This window comes from Macaca nemestrina, chromosome 3 (genome assembly GCF_043159975.1).
Source record: "Macaca nemestrina isolate mMacNem1 chromosome 3, mMacNem.hap1, whole genome shotgun sequence".
Lineage (NCBI taxonomy): Eukaryota > Metazoa > Chordata > Mammalia > Primates > Cercopithecidae > Macaca > Macaca nemestrina.
In genome coordinates this window covers 18131678-18151125 of record NC_092127.1, presented here as the reverse complement: position 1 = coordinate 18151125, position 19448 = coordinate 18131678, and the positions used below count along the sequence as shown (strand labels likewise).

The 19448-nt window shown below is 36.9% G+C and overlaps 1 long non-coding RNA gene across 1 annotated transcript in view; it reads left to right on the top strand.

Annotated features, from left to right (window-relative positions):
* LOC105466680 (uncharacterized) overlaps window positions 1-19043 on the top strand; it is a 68063-nt gene extending 49020 nt beyond the window's left edge. Inside the window, exon 3 of the long non-coding RNA XR_011620482.1 lies at window positions 18635-19043. This is a non-coding gene — a long non-coding RNA (uncharacterized lncRNA). The remainder of the gene's footprint in view (window positions 1-18634) is intronic.
* The last annotated feature ends 405 nt before the right edge of the window (window positions 19044-19448 follow it).

Below are 19448 nucleotides of genomic sequence, written 5' to 3'. Positions count from 1 at the left end.
TTGACAATTCAGCAAGATATTTTTTGGGCAGTACAATTTTCTTAAAACCTGAGTTTGCAGTGTATTTTCTTTCAGTCAGTTCCTGGTATGATCTTCCACAACCAAATATCTTGTTTAGAAATATCTTGAAGCCTGTGAGTTCTCCTATTTTAACTAATGATTTCTTTGCTCTGAAAAATCCTAAGGGTTTTAGCTTAATTGTTAATGCTTTAAAGAAATTTAAAATATAAAACTTACACTGGTCTTGGTGGCTCATCCCTGTAATACCAGCACTTTGGGACACTGAAGCAGGTGGATCACTGGAGGCCGGAAGTTCAAGACTAACCTGACAAACATGGTAAAATCCTGCCTCTACTAAAAATACAAAAATTAGCCGGGTGTGATAGCACACACCTGTAATCTCAGCTACTCAGAAGGCTGAGGCAGAAGAATTGCTTGAACCCAGGTGGCAGAGTTTGCAGGGAGCCAAGATCGTGCTACTGCAATCCAGCCTGGGCAACAGAGTTAGACTCTGTCTTAAATAAATAAACAATTAATAAATATAAATAATAAAAACCTAAAAGGCTTCAGTTATGAAGACAATCTTTTTCACCAGCAAGCCGACAATTACTGGCCTCTGAATAGCAGATAATTCTTAAGGGGAGATTTTGAAAAGGCCCATGACAAGAGACTCTTATCCTTCTAAGGCTATCATCTTGCAGATATTATAATTATTAGATAACATTTCATCTGGAGTACAGGAGTATTTTTTCCAATCCTTCAAGTTGACCCTCAGTTAAATAAACTTGAAGACAGCAGAGATGACCCTCTGTCAAATAAACTTGAAGACAACAGAGATGAATTACTCAATGAAATATTTTTTTCACCTCTACTCACACATTGTCTACATTGGACCTATGTTCATCCTCTAATATTCAGAGCCATATTGAAAGCAAAACATACCAATACCCCCAATGTTTATTTTCTTTCCATTTATGCTAACCATGTTGTTATTAGTCAGCTCTTTCCCAAGATACAAAATTTAACACTTAGACCAAATGTTTTGTTGCAGCATCACAAAGGTCACCAGCTTTCCAGACCCCAGTATTTATATCCTTACGGCCCATGGTGAAGTTCTTTCCTTCAGCCAATGTCACAGTTTTCTTATTATATTTTCCACAGCATCCCACTTCTATATAACAAATTCTGTATTAATTAAAGGTTTTATTTAGCTGAGTATGATAAAATGAGATGAAAATTCGAGAAATAAAAGTGTTAGTTCCATTTTTTATTAGCACTATTGTCATTTTCCTTGCACTTGTCTATTTTGAATATATTTGTTTAATTTATAATACATATGAGAACCTAAAAACACCTATCCAAATGTGCTTTAAAAATAATACATAACCATAGGCTAAAAATGAATAATGGAGTGAAGCTATCTTCCTAATACCCTAAGTTTTTGGATCTCTCACTTTTCTTCACATGAGAAAGTTAAGAATGCCTGAGAAATGGAATAACTGAGAATACCAGTGTTGATTCATATATTCATAAATCATGATTCATTTTACCTTTAAGATAAAAATTAGTAGAAGTTTTATTTCCTTCCTTAACTATACAGATGGCTGTGTTCAATCCTTGGTGTATATTTACTCAATGTTTTGCACAAAACAAATGTTTCATATTTTTGTGTTTTTAAACTGCAAGGATTGTAGTTAGATGGCAAATTTGGTTATATTTTGTATAATGAGTGGTTCAACGTTGCAAAAAATCCATCAGGAATTTTCTGATTAATAAAATTGCTGAAGATGCAAACATACTTAGGATAGCTAAATTCTTTGTGTTTGCAAACAAAAACAACAGTATAAATTTTAAGGACTCTCTTTTATACATTTGTATATTAAGGGCTAATCAATAACATTCACTTCTTTCTTTTGAAAAATTACGATTAATTGATAACTAAGACACAGAAGAAACAAAAATCAAGCCCAGGAAAGAAAAATACTGAATATTTTTATGAACACCAACTGGAGACTGTAGCTTTAAATCTGTGGCTGACTGTGCTCACCCACTGTACTCAGCCTCCCTTTGTGGAGGTTGGAGCGGTCCACCCAGGAGAAGATTTGATGCTTCTCAATAGACCTGTATTAAGTGTATATTTCTTATACTGTCTGGGGAAGAAATGGAGAAAGAAATGATGCCCCAGTGACTAACAATTTACAGATGTTTTTGTTTGTTGGGTTTTTTTGTTTTTATTCCTGCTCAATAAACATAGGGGCAAATGAATATCACCCACCAATCAGATAACCCTTTTTTTTTTCCTCTGTAAGGAGAAGAGAGGAAGATGTGGTCACGTGGAGTAGGTCAGAAAGTTAGAAAGGTTGACCTGTGGGCAGATTCCTCCACAGAGAGAGACGTAAGGTTAGAGGATCAGTCCACATAATGGAAACCATTTTCCTTACATAAGCCGCCAACACCCCTTATTTAAGGATTTTTACTGTTTCATTTTAAAATTATATTATCTCCTCTTTGAATGTCTAAAGTTATTAAAATGATGCAAAGTTATTAACATTAGGAAGAACTAAGTGTGCTTCTTTCATTAATAACTAATGGTAATGAACTTCAGCAAAACCACAGAACTACTTTAATCTTTATATTTTCATAGCACTAATGTAAATGTTAATGTAAATTCTATCCATGAAACCCACATCAATTTTATCAACTGTCGGCAGTACATGTAATCAGAATAAACTCTAAAACCTTATAAATTCAAAAACCATTTCTCTATTTTCGCTTCTGCAAAGCGAAGCACTTATTTTTACCCAATGAATAATCTTATAGTAAACCAAGGATTTCCCTCTGTAAAACTTATCTACACGGTTTCTTTATGTGCTAGAATTAGAAGTTACAAAATAGAAAATGAGAACAAAGCTTATCTCTTTACAAATTCACTTCATTTGTGCCTCTGTGGATTTGCTCTCTCACTTTCCCTAAACCAACAATCTAGAAAGGTAAGGTCAATGGTAATAAGCAATTATAAGCAAATATATTCTCTACTCCCAAATTGAGCAGAGCTGAGGCAGAAAATTTAGTTTCCCTTCTGAGAAGTCATGATTTCTATCAGTGCATGAGGGAGTGAAAAAAATTTAAGCTGCTGCTACTTGAGATATTTACTTGTTTAAAGCTTACAAATTTAAAATCCTTGATATATTAATATTTAGGATACACATTTTTAAAATGAAAGGGAGGTAAGAGGGGTTATTCGTGATTTCCTACAAGGTCCTCATCATATATTAAGAATTTCCATTTACAAATATAAATTTTTTATATTCTTTTACCAATTTTCTAAATGTATTACTGAGTATAAATCCAGGTCGAGCTGAATTCAGTTTTCAAGTCATATTTTAAACAGTCTGTCAAAACTTTTTGAAATATTTGCCAACCATTTTGAAGTAAAATTTTAAAACAATATCAAGACAGACTCTGACTTTTATTATTTTTTATCAGTATTTTGTGATTCTTGACAAAGTAATGATATTCCCTTTGTATAGTAGATTTCTTCAAAATCCTTTCTTTTTGTTCATCTTCATCTCTCAATATTACACTGAGATACTCATTTCTGTCTCTGTGTGTGTGTGTGCCGGGTGTGTGTGTGTGTGTGTGTGTGTGTGTCTGATATGTAGCCCTAAGGATTGAAACATGTCAGAAAAGTATCTACTACACATTTTTACCCCCTTTGCTTTGTCCTAGGGATCATGTTAGAAATCATTAAAAGATTCTCTATTAATGTTGAAGGATCCTGGTGTTTAATGCTATTCAGGAACAAAGAAAAATTTAAGGCTGTGTGTTGTATTATTTATACTGAAAACTCTTCCTAGTAGAATACCAAAGTAGAATGATTAATAATGGAATGTCATTGAATATTAGAAACTTCTTTACCATAGAACCTAGTCAACATTTGAATAGTTTTCTCTGTATTCATGGAAAAGGATATAGGAAATATAGGGGAAATAGGAAACATATTGTAAAACACGATGAATGTGAAAGTAGAAAATACTCCATTATTGAAGGAAAACAAGATAACTAAATATTTTTCTAACAACAGAGCTATAATGCAGATGGCAAAATCAAGGTAAATATTTCTTTTCAATAAATCACTCAAAAACGCTCAAAGGAGGAATGACAGAAGTTACAGAGTACAGACTCCCAGCCTGGATGTATTCACTGAAAATAATTTGTTTCTCTAATGGGGGAAGGGAGTGAGAGTTTCACCTTTCACTTGTCTCAAACAGAGTTTTCTGGCTGGGGTGTGGTGGCTCATGCCTGTAATCTCAGCACTTTGGGAGACTGAGGCAGGAGGATCACTTGATCCCAGGAGTTTGAGACCAGCCTGGGCAGCATGACAAAACCCCATCTCTACAAAAAGTACAAAAATTAGCTGGGCGTGGCGGCACTCTTCTGTAGTCCCAGCTTCTCAGGAGGCTGAGGTGGGAGGATTGCTTGAACCTGGGAGGCAGAGGTTGCAGTGAGTTGAGATTGCCCCCTGTACTCCAACCTGGGCAACTGGGCAAGACTTTGTCTTAAAAAAAAAAAAAAAATTATATCCCTGGCCTCTTTCCTTAAAATGACTGATTTCCTGTTTTGTTTTTGTTTTATTCAACCAAGAACTAGCACTGTTTTGTGCATATATCTTTGTATGCATGAACAGCTATGCTTACTAATTCTTTTGTTTTGTTTTGTTTTGTTTTTTTGGTAGGCTTAAAGGGTATATCACAGCAGCAAGAATAAACTGTGGTATTCCCTAGTATTCCTAGTTTCAAAGTTCTTAACTGTCTTTTTTATTCTAACACATCTGAAGCATGTGATTTGCCACCTTAGCAACAGTAGTGACACATTTCAGCAGGACAGCAGAGCCAACTTCAGGACAAACACTTCTGGAAAGCAATTGCCAAGTATGAGGCTGATAGTGGCAGTGGAGAGCCTCAAATTTTGATAAAATCGCTTTGAGAACTTTCACAAATCATTGCACAATGTCATTTTAATGAGCTAATTTGGTTACTAAAGAACTTATTGGGCATTCAGGAAAGCCTACAGTAGATGTCTGACTTATCCCTGTTCTCTGGTTAGTTTATCATGTTAAATCCTTCATATATTGTGTTCTTTGCTCAGGGATTACACTTGAAAATGCAAGTTAAGAAAAGAAGAAAGTAAATAGTATGAAGGGTTTAAAATTAAAATAACACTAGAGAAAAATTATTATTATTATTATTATTTTTTTTTTTTATTTTATTTTTTTTTTTTGAGATGGAGTCTCGCTATGTCCCCCAGGGTGGAGTGCAGTGGCCGGATCTCAGCTCACTGCAAGCTCCGCCTCCCGGGTTTTTACGCCATTCTCCTGCCTCAGCCTCCCGAGTAGCCGGGACTACAGGCGCCCACCACCTCGCCCGGCTAGTTTTTTGTATTTTTTAGTAGAAGACGGGGTTTCACCGTGTTAGCCAGGATGGTCTCGACGGGCGGATCACGAGGTCAGGAGTTCGAGAAAAATTATTAATAGGAATCAGGTGTAACTCCTGAGTTCTGGCCATTTAGAATTCTTATGTTGTATAGTGTATTGTTCAAATCCTTGTAATCATTAGTTTGTCTATATCAGTAGGCTGTTTCGTGTTTTATAAATCACATGTATATTTGTATCAATATTGGGAAACTACTGACTTGAAATTATTAAGCATTGCAACGCAGACATTAGCTTTGCTTCTTCTAACTTATTATGGTCTTGTAGATTTTATAGCTAGCTGCTAAATGTCATGACAGTAAAGCATCATCCCTTCTGTAAACATAGCTGTTTGGAACAAAGGTAAACATCTGATTGGTGCTGGGCTGAAGAACCCTTTCTTCAGGAAGGTCAGAGTAAGAGATGAAATAGTCCAGCTCATTTTTCTAGTGTTCTATCCTAGAAAGTGTAAATGAATGGCATGTGAACGCTAGGATTTTAAATCTAGGACTGACAAAAGAGATTTCTCTTTGAATGCCAATTCTATGGTTTCTTAGAGGCAGCCTTGAGGACTATACTGAACAGTGTGGAGAGTTGTTTACTGTTTCTAATCTAATCTTAAATAAATATCACTCTTATTTCTAATACATCTAACATTTATTGTGCATTTACCGTGTACCAAGGTCTGCATTCTGTGCTTTACATTGTCTATTCATTTGATTTTCACAGTCTGTATGTATTTATTTTCTTATTTTGAGAATGACTAAATTGATCTTTTAAAAGCTCAAAGACATGTATTTAGCAAGGAGTAAGGAAAATGAAAGATTGTATACTTTCAAAGGAAAGAGAATTTACAAATAATAGGAAAACGTTACTAATAACCAATAAAGAAGTCAAATTGTACTCAGGATATTGGAGAAGCTGATGCTGTTCTCTTGACAACATGAAAGTCATAGAAAGAGCAGCATACTCAAAACCTTTTTTTTTCCTTTCACAAATCGAATATTTGATCCCTAATCTTTTACCCTAATGTCTGTATTTTGGCTTACAGCATAAAAACTTACCTTCAAACATTCTGCAACTATTTATTTATTTATTTATTTATTTATTTGAGACACAGTCTTACTCTGTCATCAGGCTGGAGTGTAGTGGCACGATCTTGGCTCACTGAAACCTCTGCCTCCCGGGTTCAAGTGATTCTCCTGTTGCAGCCTCCCGAGTAGCTGGGATTACAGGTGCCCGTCACCATGCCTGGCTAATTTTTGTATTTTTAGTAGAGACAGGGTTTCACCATGTTGACCAGGCTGGTCTCGAACTCCTGACCTCGTGATCTGCCTGCCTCTGCAACCATTTATTAAGAATCCACCTGATAGCATGTGCTGCACTAGAAGCTAAGGATGCAGTGGTGAGAAAGAAAAGGTGTTGTTGTCTTTGCACAGTTTAGCAAAGCAGACATTATTAAATTAGCGACTACTATATATTGTGAGTGGAAAACACAGGCGAGGATGAGAAGACACATGAAGAGTACGTGGTTTCAGTTCAAACGGTCTGAAAAGAGCTTTGCTTTTAAGATGCTAGTTGCAGAATACCTAGGACTTAAATGTTTGATGGTGTGATAATAAATGTCCTAGGGAAGGGAAATATCATGAATGAAGGCCTGGAGATGAGAGATTAATGGAGTCAATGATGACTCCCAGATTTCAGGTGAGCACACATCATTGTCATTGCAAAAATATTAAGTTAATTAATTTAACTCTCACATATCATCCAAGGAAGGATGATGAGAGTTGAGATTCAGCAAGTAAGCAGGACTCAGGTTATTAAGGAGATTTTAAGCAACCTTATTCAACAAATACATACTGTGTGCCTATTATGTGCCACAGCAGCAAAGAAAGAAAAACCAGTTTAAAAGTGTGTGTTCTTATAGAGCATGTGTTCTAATAGATGACAGAGAGTAAAAAGAAAATAGGTGAAGTCATTTCTACTACTTTTGAAAATGCATATTTTTTCTAAAGTCATACACGCACACACACAGACATACACATGCACACACACGGCAAAAATTTGGAATAAAGCTATGCATATATCAAAGAAAGTCATTCCAGGCTGAAAGAACAGGAAGTGTGAAGAACTTGTCTAACATGCGTGTTATTAAAATCTAGTTCTTTTGCATTTTTTGATAGCACAATTGATTATTAAGGAACTATTTTGCACGAAAGTAGGCGATTTCATTAAGTGCAGTAAACGTTTTATACAGATGTGATATGATTAAACATAATGGAAAATGTGAGTGCTATCCTTGACCTCTGATAGCTTCAGTTCATGCCTATTGTACAAGTCTAATTATTAGTGGTCTCTATTGCTTTCAAAAATGTTCAAGTTTGTACAAAGATTAAATTATTACACTTAACATTATAGTTTCCTAGTATGAAATCACTCAAAGCCTTGTAGAATATGGCTGACTTGTAGTGTGTTGCCACTGAATACTCTTTTATAACATAGATAAACAACAAAGGAAGCAGAGGAAAATGTATAATTATTACAAAAATAATGTGTTTCGAAAAAGTATCTACTATATATTGAACTACACACACACGCATGCATATGCGCGCACGCGCGCGCACACACACACACACACAAACATGCCCCGATGCAACTTCTGCTGCAACTGGGAAAACTGGACTTTATTTTGCAGCTTCAAGGGACAAGAGGAGCATTTATAGTACTGCATTTTGGGATGAATCATAAATGGTTGAACAAATAATAAATTGATCCAGAAATTCAGAAATTGAGTTTTGTTTTTTTCTTTATTCAGTGTTTCTCCCGTGAATTGATAATCACAAACAGAACAGAAGAGGTGGCAAATTTATGAACACTTTGTTTATAGGTCTTTAGACACAGAGTTTATTCACTGCCATCGTCTCAAAACCCTCCCAAATTCTACTGCAATTTGTCTCCCTAAGTACAGTCTCTCTGTTTCCAATGTAATTTACTTACTCACATATTAATTGCATGAAAAAGTGCCTACCTAATTGGGACAACCAGATGTAATGCTAAGCAGTCTTTTCTCAGTTGAGATAGAGTCCCCGCTTGCTTAGACTTATCCTGTGTTCTTTGGGGAATTCCCTTGTGTAACTTCAAGAATGTATATTCTTGTATTATGAAAATTTTTGCAATCTACTCATCTGACAAAGGGCTAATATCTAGAACCTACAAAGAACTCAAACAAATTTACAAGAAAAAAACAAACAACCCCATCAAAAAGTGGGCAAAGGATGTGAACAGACATTTCTCAAAAGAAGACATTCATACAGCCAACAGACACATGAAAAAATGCTCATCATCACTGGCCATCAGAGAAATGCAAATCAAAACCACAATGAGATACCATCTCACACCAGTTAGAATGGCAATCATTACAAAGTCAGGAAACAACAGGTGCTGGAGAGGATGTGGAGAAATAGGAACACTTTTACACTGTTGGTGGGATTGTAAACTAGTTCAACCATTATGGAAAACAGTATGGCAATTCCTCAAGGATCTAGAACTAGAAGTACCATATGACCAGCCATCCCATTACTGGGTATATACCCAAAGGATTATAAAACATGCTGCTATAAAGACACATGCACACGTATGTTTATTGCAGCCCTATTCACAAAGCAAAGACTTGGAATCAACCCAAATGTCCATCAGTGACAGACTGGATTAAGAAAATGTGGTACATATACACCATGGAATACTATGCAGCCATAAAAAAGGATAAGTTTGTGTCCTTTGTAGGGACATGGATGCAGCTGGAAACCATCATTCTCAGCAAACTATCGCAAGAACAGAAAACCAAACACCGCATGTTCTGACTCATAGGTGGGAACTGAACAATGAGATCACTTGGAATTGGGAACAGGAACATCACACACCGGGGCCTATTATGGGGAGGTGGGAGTGGGGAGGGATTGCACTTGGAGTTATACCTGATGTAAATGATGAGTTGATGGGTGCTGACGAGTTGATGGGTGCAGCACACCAACATGGCACAAGTATACATATATAACAAACCTGCACGTTATGCACATGTACCCTAGAACTTAAAGTATAATAATAATTTTTAAAAATGTATATTATTTACAAATCTAAACTTCTTATCTGTCCTGTGTTTTGTATACCTTTCATTTGGAGTGATGACTTGATTACTTTATATCTACCAATGAAAATATTCCCAAGTGTGGTAGGTTACATGTCTTTGTGAAGCCTTCACCACAAATGACGAAATCTGTTTTAGTGCACTGTAGTTCCCTTCTAATCCACTGTACTATAAAAATACAGAGGAAACAGGGTTTAATAACATGTATGTTAGAAAATGCTCCTATTTAATCTTGGCAAGCTCATTTTCTCTGTGATTTTTGATAAGTATATTGGTAAGACAGAAGAAATAAAAATGTGTTATTTTTGTATAATATGAAGTTGTCACTAAAAGCAGGTCTTCAATTTTGCGAAGGAAAAGAGAACTCATTAAAATGATAAAAGTAGAACAATTATTATCTTCAACAAGAATGTTCACACTGACACTAATGCTTAGCCTACATACATGGAGAGAATGTATATGTGTGTGTGTTTATGTATAAAACCCTGTCCAAATGGATATTGTTTTCTAAATTATAGTTTATAGTTCAAACAGTTTACCATTAATTCTGATTAATCTTGACCAAAACACTTGAAAACTGATCAATAATATGGTAAGGCCAATATTGCATTCATTAGACTATTAGGTTTATCTGCCAAAATCTTTTTTTATTTAGTTCAGTGATTTTTCAACTTTCTGTTATTTGCATTTTATCTTCAAAAATGTTTTTATATACGATCTGAATGGGTACCACTGGTTTACTTAATGTTTTTCTTTTAATCAATCTCTTTTTTTTAAATTTATTTATTATTATTGTACTTTAAGTTGTAGGGTACATGTGCATAACGTGCAGGTTTGTTACATATGTATACTTGTGCCATGTTGGTGTGCTGCACCCATCAACTCATCATTTACATCAGGTATAACTCCCAATGCAATCCGTCCCCCCTCCCCCCTCCCCATGATAGGCCCCTGTGTGTGATGTTCCCCTTCCTGAGTCCAAGTGATCTCATTGTTCAGTTCCCACCTATGAGTGAGAACATGCGGTGTTTGGTTTTCTGTTCTTGTGATAGTTTGCTAAGAATGATGGTTTCCAGCTGCATCCATGTCCCTACAAAGGATGCAAACTCATCCTTTTTGATGGCTGCATAGTATTCCATGGTGTATATGTGCCACATTTTCTTAATCCAATCTGTCACTGATGGACATTTGGGTTGATTCCAAGTCTTTGCTATTGTGAATAGTGCTGCAATAAACATACGTGTGCATGTGTCTTTATAGCAGCATAATTTATAATCCTTTGGGTATATACCCAGTAATGGGATGGCTGGGTCATATGGTACATCTAGTTCTAGATCCTTGAGGAATCGCCATACTGTTTTCCATAATGGTTGAACTAGTTTACAATCCCACCAACAGTGTAAAAGTGTTCCTATTTCTCCACATCCTCTCCAGCACCTGTTGTTTCCTGACTTTTTAATGATCGCCATTCTAACTGGTGTGAGATGGTATCTCATTGTGGTTTTAATTTGCATTTCTCTGATGGCCAGTGATGATGAGCATTTTTTCATGTGTCTGTTGGCTGTATGAATGTCTTCTTTTGAGAAATGTCTGTTCATATCCTTTGCCCACTTTTGGATGGGGTGGTTTGTTTTTTTCTTGTAAATTTGTTTGAGTTCTTTGTAGGTTCTGGATATTAGCCCTTTGTCAGATGAGTAGATTGCAAAAATTTTCTCCCATTCTGTAGGTTGCCTGTTCACTCTGATGGTAGTTTCTTTTGCTGTTCAGAAGCTCTTTAGTTTAATGAGATCCCATTTGTCAATTTTGGCTTTTGCTGCCGTTGCTTTTGGTGTTTTAGACATGAAGTCTTTGCCCATGCCTATGTCCTGAATGGTACTACCTAGGTTTTCCTCTAGGATTTTTATGGTATTAGGTCTAACATTTAAGTCTCTAATCCATCTTGAATTAATTTTCCTATAAGGAGTAAGGAAAGGATCCAGTTTCAGCTTTCTACTTATGGCTAGCCAATTTTCCCAGTACCATTTATTAAATAGGAAATCCTTTCCCCATTTCTTGTTTTTGTCAGGTTTGTCAAAGATCAGATGGCTGTAGATGTGTGGTATTATTTCTGAGGACTCTGTTCTGTTCCATTGGTATATATCTCTGTTTTGGTACCAGTACCATGCTGTTTTGGTTACTGTAGCCTTGTAGTATAGTTTGAAGTCAGGTAGTGTGATGCCTCCAGCTTTGTTCTTTTGACTTAGGATTGTCTTGGAGATGCGGGCTCTTTTTTGGTTCCATATGAACTTTAAAGCAGTTTTTTCCAATTCTGTGAAGAAACTCATTGGTAGCTTGATGGTGATGGCATTGAATCTATAAATTATCTTGGGCAGTATGGCCTTTTTCACGATATTGATTCTTCCTATCCATGAGCATGGTATGTTCTTCCGTTTGTTTGTGTCCTCTTTTATTTCACTGAGCAGTGGTTTGTAGTTCTCCTTGAAGAGGTCCTTTACATCCCTTGTAAGTTGGATTCCTAGGTATTTTATTCTCTTTGAAGCAATTGTGAATGGAAGTTCATTCCTGATTTGGCTCTCTGTTTGTCTGTTACTGGTGTATAAGAATGCTTGTGATTTTTGCACATTAATTTTGTATTCTGAGACTTTGCTGAAGTTGCTTATCAGCTTAAGGAGATTTTGGGCTGAGACAATGGGGTTTTCTAAATATACAATCATGTCATCTGCAAACAGGGACAATTTGACTTCTTCTTTTCCTAACTGAATACCCTTGATTTCTTTCTCTTGCCTGATTGCCCTAGCCAGAACTTCCAACACTATGTTGAATAGGAGTGGTGAGAGGGCATCCCTGTCTTGTGCCAGTTTTCAAAGGGAATTTTTCCAGGTTTTGCCCATTCAGTATGATATTGGCTGTGGGTTTGTCAAAAATAGCTCTTATTATTTTGAGGTACGTTCCATCAATACCGAATTTATTGAGCGTTTTTAGCATGAAGGGCTTTTGAATTTTGTCAAAAGCCTTTTCTGCATCTATTGAGATAATCATGTGGTTCTTGTCTTTGGTTCTTTTTATATGCTGGATTATGTTTATTGATTTGCAAATGTTGAACCAGCCTTGCATCCCAGGGATGAAGCCCACTTGATCATGGTGGATAAGCTTTTTGATGTGCTGCTGAATCCGGTTTGCCAGTATTTTATTGAGGATTTTTGCATCGATGTTCATCAGGGATATTGGTCTAAAATTCTCTTTTTTTGTTGTGTCTCTGCCAGGCTTTGGTATCAGGATGATGTTGGCCTCATAAAATGAGTTAGGGAGGATTCCCTCTTTTTCTATTGATTGGAATAGTTTCAGAAGGAATGGTACCAACTCCTCCTTGTACCTCTGGTAGAATTCAACTGTGAATCCATCTGGTCCGGGACTTTTTTTGGTTGGTAGGCTATTAATTATTGCCTCAATTTCAGAGCCTGCTATTGGTCTATTCAGGGATTCAACTTCTTCCTGGTTTAGTCTTGGAAGAGTGTAAGTGTCCAGGAAATTATCCATTTCTTCTAGATTTTCCAGTTTATTTGCGTAGAGGTGTTTATAGTATTCTCTGGTGGTAGTTTGTATTTCTGTGGGGTCGGTGGTGATATCCCCTTTATCATTTTTAATTTCGTCGATTTGATTCTTCTCTCTTTTCTTCTTTATTAGTCTTGCTAGTGGTCTGTCAATTTTGTTGTTCTTTTCAAAAAACCAACTCCTGGATTCATTGATATTTTGGAGAGTTTTTTGTGTCTCTATCTCCTTCAGTTCTGCTCTGATCTTAGTTATTTCTAGCCTTCTGCTAGCTTTCGAATGTGTTTGCTCTTGCTTCTCCAGTTCTTTTAATTGTGATGTTAGAGTGTCAATTTTAGATCTTTCCTGCTTTCTCTTGTGGGCATTTAGTGCTATAAATTTCCCTCTACACACTGCTTTAAATGTGTCCCAGAGATTCTGGTATGTTGTATCTTTGTTCTCATTGGTTTCAAAGAACATCTTTATTTCTGCCTTCATTTCGTTATGTACCCAGTAGTCATTCAGGAGCAGGTAGTTCAGTTTCCATGTAGTTGAGCGGTTTTGATTGAGTTTCTTAGTCCTGAGTTCTCGTTTGATTGCACTGTGGTCTGAGAGACAGTTTGTTATAATTTCTGTTCTTGTACATTTGCTGAGGAGTGCTTTACTTCCAATTACGTGGTCGATTTTGGAGTAAGTACGATGTGGTGCTGAGAAGAATGTATATTCTGTTGATTTGGGGTGGAGAGTTCTATAGATGTCTATTAGGTCTGCTTGCTGCAGAGATGAGTTCAATTCCTGGATATCCTTGTTAACTTTCTGTCTCGTTGATCTGTCTAATGTTGACAGTGGGGTGTTAAAGTCTCCCATTATTATTGTATGGGAGTCTAAGTCTCTTTGTAAGTCTCTAAGGACTTGCTTTATGAATCTGGGTGCTCCTGTATTGGGTGCATATATATTTAGGATAGTTAGCTCTTCCTGTTGAATTGATCCCTTTACCATTATGTAATGGCCTTCTTTGTCTCTTTTGATCTTTGATGGTTTAAAGTCTGTTTTATCCGAGACTAGTATTGCAACCCCCGCTTTTTTTTGTTCTCCATTTGCTTGGTAAATCTTCCTCCATCCCTTTATTTTGAGCCTATGTATGTCTCTGCGTGTGAGATGGGTCTCCTGAATACAGCAGACTGATGGGTCTTGACTCTTTATCCAGTTTGCCAGTCTGTGTCTTTTAATTGGACCATTTAGTCCATTTACATTTAAGGTTAAGATTGTTATGTGTGAACTTGATCCTGCCATTATGATATTAACTGCTTATTTTGCTCGTTAGTTGATGCAGTTTCTTCCTAGCCTCGATGGACTTTACATTTTGGCATGTTTTTGCAATGGCTGGTACCGGTTGTTCCTTTCCATGTTTAGTGCTTCCTTCAGGGTCTCTTGTAAGGCAGGCCTAGTGGTGACAAAATCTCTAAGCATTTGCTTATCTGTAAAGGATTTTATTTCTCCTTCACTTATGAAACTTAGTTTGGCTGGATATGAAATTCTGGGTTTAAAATTCTTTTCTTTAAGAATGTTGAATATTGGCCCCCACTCTCTTCTGGCTTGGAGAGTTTCTGCCGAGAGATCTGCTGTTAGTCTGATGGGCTTCCCTTTGTGGGTGACCCGACCTTTCTCTCTGGCTGCCCTTAAGATTTTTTCCTTCATTTCAACTTTGGTGAATCTGGCAATTATGTGTCTTGGAGTTGCTCTTCTCGAGGAGTATCTTTGTGGCGTTCTCTGTATTTCCTGGATTTGAATGTTGGCCTGCCCTACTAGGTTGGGGAAGTTCTCCTGGATGATATCCTGAAGAGTGTTTTCCAACTTGGTTCCATTTTCCCACTCACTTTCAGGCACCCCAATCAGACGTAGATTTGGTCTTTTTACATAATCCCATACTTCTTGCAGGCTTTGTTCATTTCTTTTTCTTCTTTTTTCTTTCGGTTTCTCTTCTCGCTTCATTTCATTCATTTGATCCTCAATCGCAGATACTCTTTCTTCCAGTTGATCGAGTCGGTTACTGAAGCTTGTGCATTTGTCCCGTATTTCTCGTGTCATGGTTTTCATCTCTTTCATTTCGTTTATGACCTTCTCTGCATTAATTACTCTAGCCATCAATTCTTCCACTTTTTTTTCAAGATTTTTAGTTTCTTTGCGCTGGGTACGTAATTCCTCCTTTAGCTCTGAGAAATTTGATGGACTGAAGCCTTCTTCTCTCATCTCGTCAAAGTCATTCTCCATCCAGCTTTGATCCGTTGCTGGCGATGAGCTGCGCTCCTTTGCCGGGGGAGATGCGCTCTTATTTTTTGAATTTCCAGCTTTTCTGCCCTGCTTTTTCCCCATCTTTGTGGTTTTATCTGCCTCTGGTCTTTGATGATGGTGATGTACTGATGGGGTTTTGGTGTAGGTGTCCTTCCTGTTTGATAGTTTTCCTTCTAACAGTCAGGACCCTCAGCTGTAGGTCTGTTGGAGATTGCTTGAGGTCCACTCCAGACCCTGTTTGCCTGGGTATCAGCAGCAGATGCAGCAGAAGATAGAATATTTCTGAACAGCGAGTGTACCTGTCTGATTCTTGCTTTGGAAGCTTCCTCTCAGGGGTGTACTCCACCCTGTGAGGTGTGGGGTGTCAGACTGCCCCTAGTGGGGGATGTCTCCCAGTTAGGCTACTCAGGGGTCAGGGACCCACTTGAGCAGGGAGTCTGTCCCTTCTCAGATCTCAACCTCCGTGTTGGGAGATCCACTGCTCTCTTCAAAGCTGTCAGACAGAGTCGTTTGCGTCTGCAGAGGTTTCGGCTGTGTTTGTTATTGCCCTGTCCCCAGAGGTGGAGTCTACAGAGGCAGGCAGGTTTCCTTGAGCTGCTGTGAGCTCCACCCAGTTTGAGCTTCCCAGCAGCTTTGTTTACCTAGTTAAGCCTCAGCAATGGCGGGCGCCCCTCCCCCAGCCTCGCTGCTGCCTTGCCGGTAGATCACAGACTGCTGTGCTAGCAATGAGGGAGGCTCCGTGGGTGTGGGACCCTCCCGGCCAGGTGTGGGCTATGATCTCCTGGTGTGCCTGTTTGCTTAAAGCGCAGTATTGGGGTTGGAGTTACCCGATTTTCCAGGTGTTGTGTGTCTCAGTTCCCCTGGCTAGGAAAAGGGATTCCCTTCCCCCTTGCGCTTCCCAGGTGAGGCAATGCCTCGCCCTGCTTCAGCTCTCGCTGGTCGGGCTGCAGCAGCTGACCAGCACGGATCGTCCGGCACTCCCCAGTGAGATGAACCCAGTACCTCAGTTGAAAATGCAGAAATCACCGGTCTTCTGTGTCGCTCGCACTGGGAGTTGGAGACTGGAGCTGTTCCTATTTGGCCATCTTGCTCCGCCCTCCTTTTAATCAATCTTAAATGAACTACTTTTTCATAGATTTGTCCTAAATATTAACATCAATTTAGTCATTAATATTTTGTACCAGTTATATTTTCCATGTATATGTAAAATTAATATGTGATTATTAACATAAACATGATTATTAAAACTAAAGGGGTTCACCAACGTCCTATGAAGAATTCTTTCATGTACCACTGAGAAAATAAAAGGGTTTTAGGAAATGTAGTGAGTAATTATGGATTGTTTTAGTTTTAGTACATGTGATGTTAAAATGATCCATCATCACTTCTATGTAGCTGATTAGAAAGACATAAGATAATTCCTTTTAAATGAAACAATTTACCATTTTAGTGAGTTCAAGGAAATACAATCGAATGTAAGATCATATTATTGTGTGACTCAAGAAACCAAAGAAGCACATCCACGAGCGATGTTTTTCACATTAAGAAAACAAACAACATTAATGAGGTCAATAGAGCACAAAATAGAAAAGCTCATTAAATCTACATGTCATTTCATATCTAACAGTTTTATTGGGTTATATATTTGAATATCTACAGACGTGAAGAGTACATTGTACAAGATAAGTTGACAACTTATGGGTGTGTGACTATTTTTCTTTCTTACACACCTACATAAACACAGTCAATAAGATATCTCCATTCTGCACATAGAATTGAAGAACAAAAAATTATAGCATACTCAGTGTCTCCAGAATTAGACCTCTGGAAACCATAGTATCTGAAATAATACTTAATAGCATTGAGAAAAATGTGGTAGTCATTTGAGTCTTCTGAATATTGTTTAAAGGGTTACTTAACAATAATCAATTTCTAGGATTATAAGAACAAATTTTTTTTGCTAACTTAAAATTTTCTTATCAGATAAATTCATGCTTGCAAAAATAAGACTCAAAAAAAATTCTCAGGGGAAAATTTTTTTTTTTAATAACCAGTAATTATGTCAGGAGCAGTGGCTCACCCCTGTAATCCCAACACTTTGAGAGGCTGAGGCAGGTGGATTACCTGAGGTCAGGAGTTTGAGATCAGCCTGGCCAACATGGTGAAACCCTGTCTCTACTAAAAATACAAAAATTAACCAGGCATGGTGGCAGGCACCTGCAATCCCAGCTACTCAGGAGGCTGAGGGAGGAGAATCTCTTGAACCTGGGAGGCAGAGGTTGCAGTGAGCCCAGATTACGCCACTGCACTCCAGCTTGGACAACAAGAATGAAACTTCGTCTCAAAGAAGTAAAAAATACCAATAATCAACCAATATGCAATATCTCCATGAAGGCCCAAATTCCAGAATTTTTCAACTCATTCAAATAATGCTTCCACAAGGTTTACAAATGTAAACCACTGACACTTCATTCTAATCTGTCCATTGCCTTAAATGGCATGAAATTAAAAATCGCCTTAAGAAATGAAGAAGAGAGATCAGAGAAGTGCTCGCAGAAGCATTTCAAATTTGTAAAAGATTAGATTAGTCAATCACAGCAAAACGATTAAGATAAACTTATGAACTTCTGCAATAAGAAGTCATATGACAATGAAAGTATTAATTTCATTGAGGGTCTTTTTCTGCCAGACAACATGGAATTGTCAAGATGGCTTTAAAAATACAATTTCAAGTGTGGTCCTCTGTTACAGAGAGGTAAACGTTATGGATGCATAGTGCTATTTTGAGTTGCCATGGATTTGAAATAGTTAAAAACAATCTTTATTGATGTGATAGAAGGAAATAAAAGGATAAACATCTAGATATTCACTACTGCATAAAGTTGAATTTTTAACCACATAATCTCAACATTCCACAGGGATAGAGTACTAAAAATTATACATCATCTCAGTCCATCTCAACTGCTCAAGTAAAGGCCTATTACTTCTTCATAGTGTTCTGTATGCTAAGTCTAATATTAAAAAGTGTATTGTTGTAAATTCTAATTCAGCATATCCTTTTCATTTGGGGAGATAGGTAGAAACAAGGAGGATGTGGTGTGTTTTGTAGTTCTTCATTGCAATAAAACTGTACTATTATTTAAAAATGATGTAGTTATTATTCTCCTCAATACTTAGCATATGTATCTTATCTTTTCTAGTAAATAGAGAAGAAATATTCTTCACTTCAAAGAACCTCACTGCTTTAATCTGACTGTAAAGTATGAATACAAAATAAATAGAAAATTGGACGCAACTATCATGATGAGTTCATCTAACTTCTACATGAGATTGTCTACATCCTGTTTATTTTTAAATGAGACAAGATATAATTAGTGATTGACAGAGTAAGCAAGTGTCATTGTTTGCATAGACATTTCTAAGACTATGACAAAATAACCATATAAATTTGCAAGAACTTTTATTGACTACGTCAAAGTCGAATGATAAGAACTGTTACACATTCCCAATGAGTTTTTGTATTAATTTTAATTTGTTGTAAAATGAAAAGTGATAAAACAGAAAATTATGTGAACAAATATTTTCAAAATATAAATACTAATGGATTTGTCATGGTTTCTCCGGCTTGACATTGAGTATTTACTTCTCACATACAATTGCTTAGTTAAACATCAAGACCACTCAAGTTGAATGTGTAAGATAAACACAAAATGGAAGCAAGGAATAACTAAAATTACAATTTTCCCTTAGGGATTTCAGTTAGTAATTTTTGAATTCAAAATAATCAAGCAAATCTACATTCCATGCCATTGCTCTAAAGATTTTAATTATCTCAGTATGATAGAAAATGGAATAATGTTTAACTTTATCATTAAGACAAGAGCATTTTATTATAAAATGGCTACTTTCAAATATCCCTATTCAAAATTATTCAAAAGCTTCTAATTTGAAATTAGCAGGATAGATCAGTACTAAGACTTTTCAAAAGCTAATCTTCTATTCTTTCATCACCCA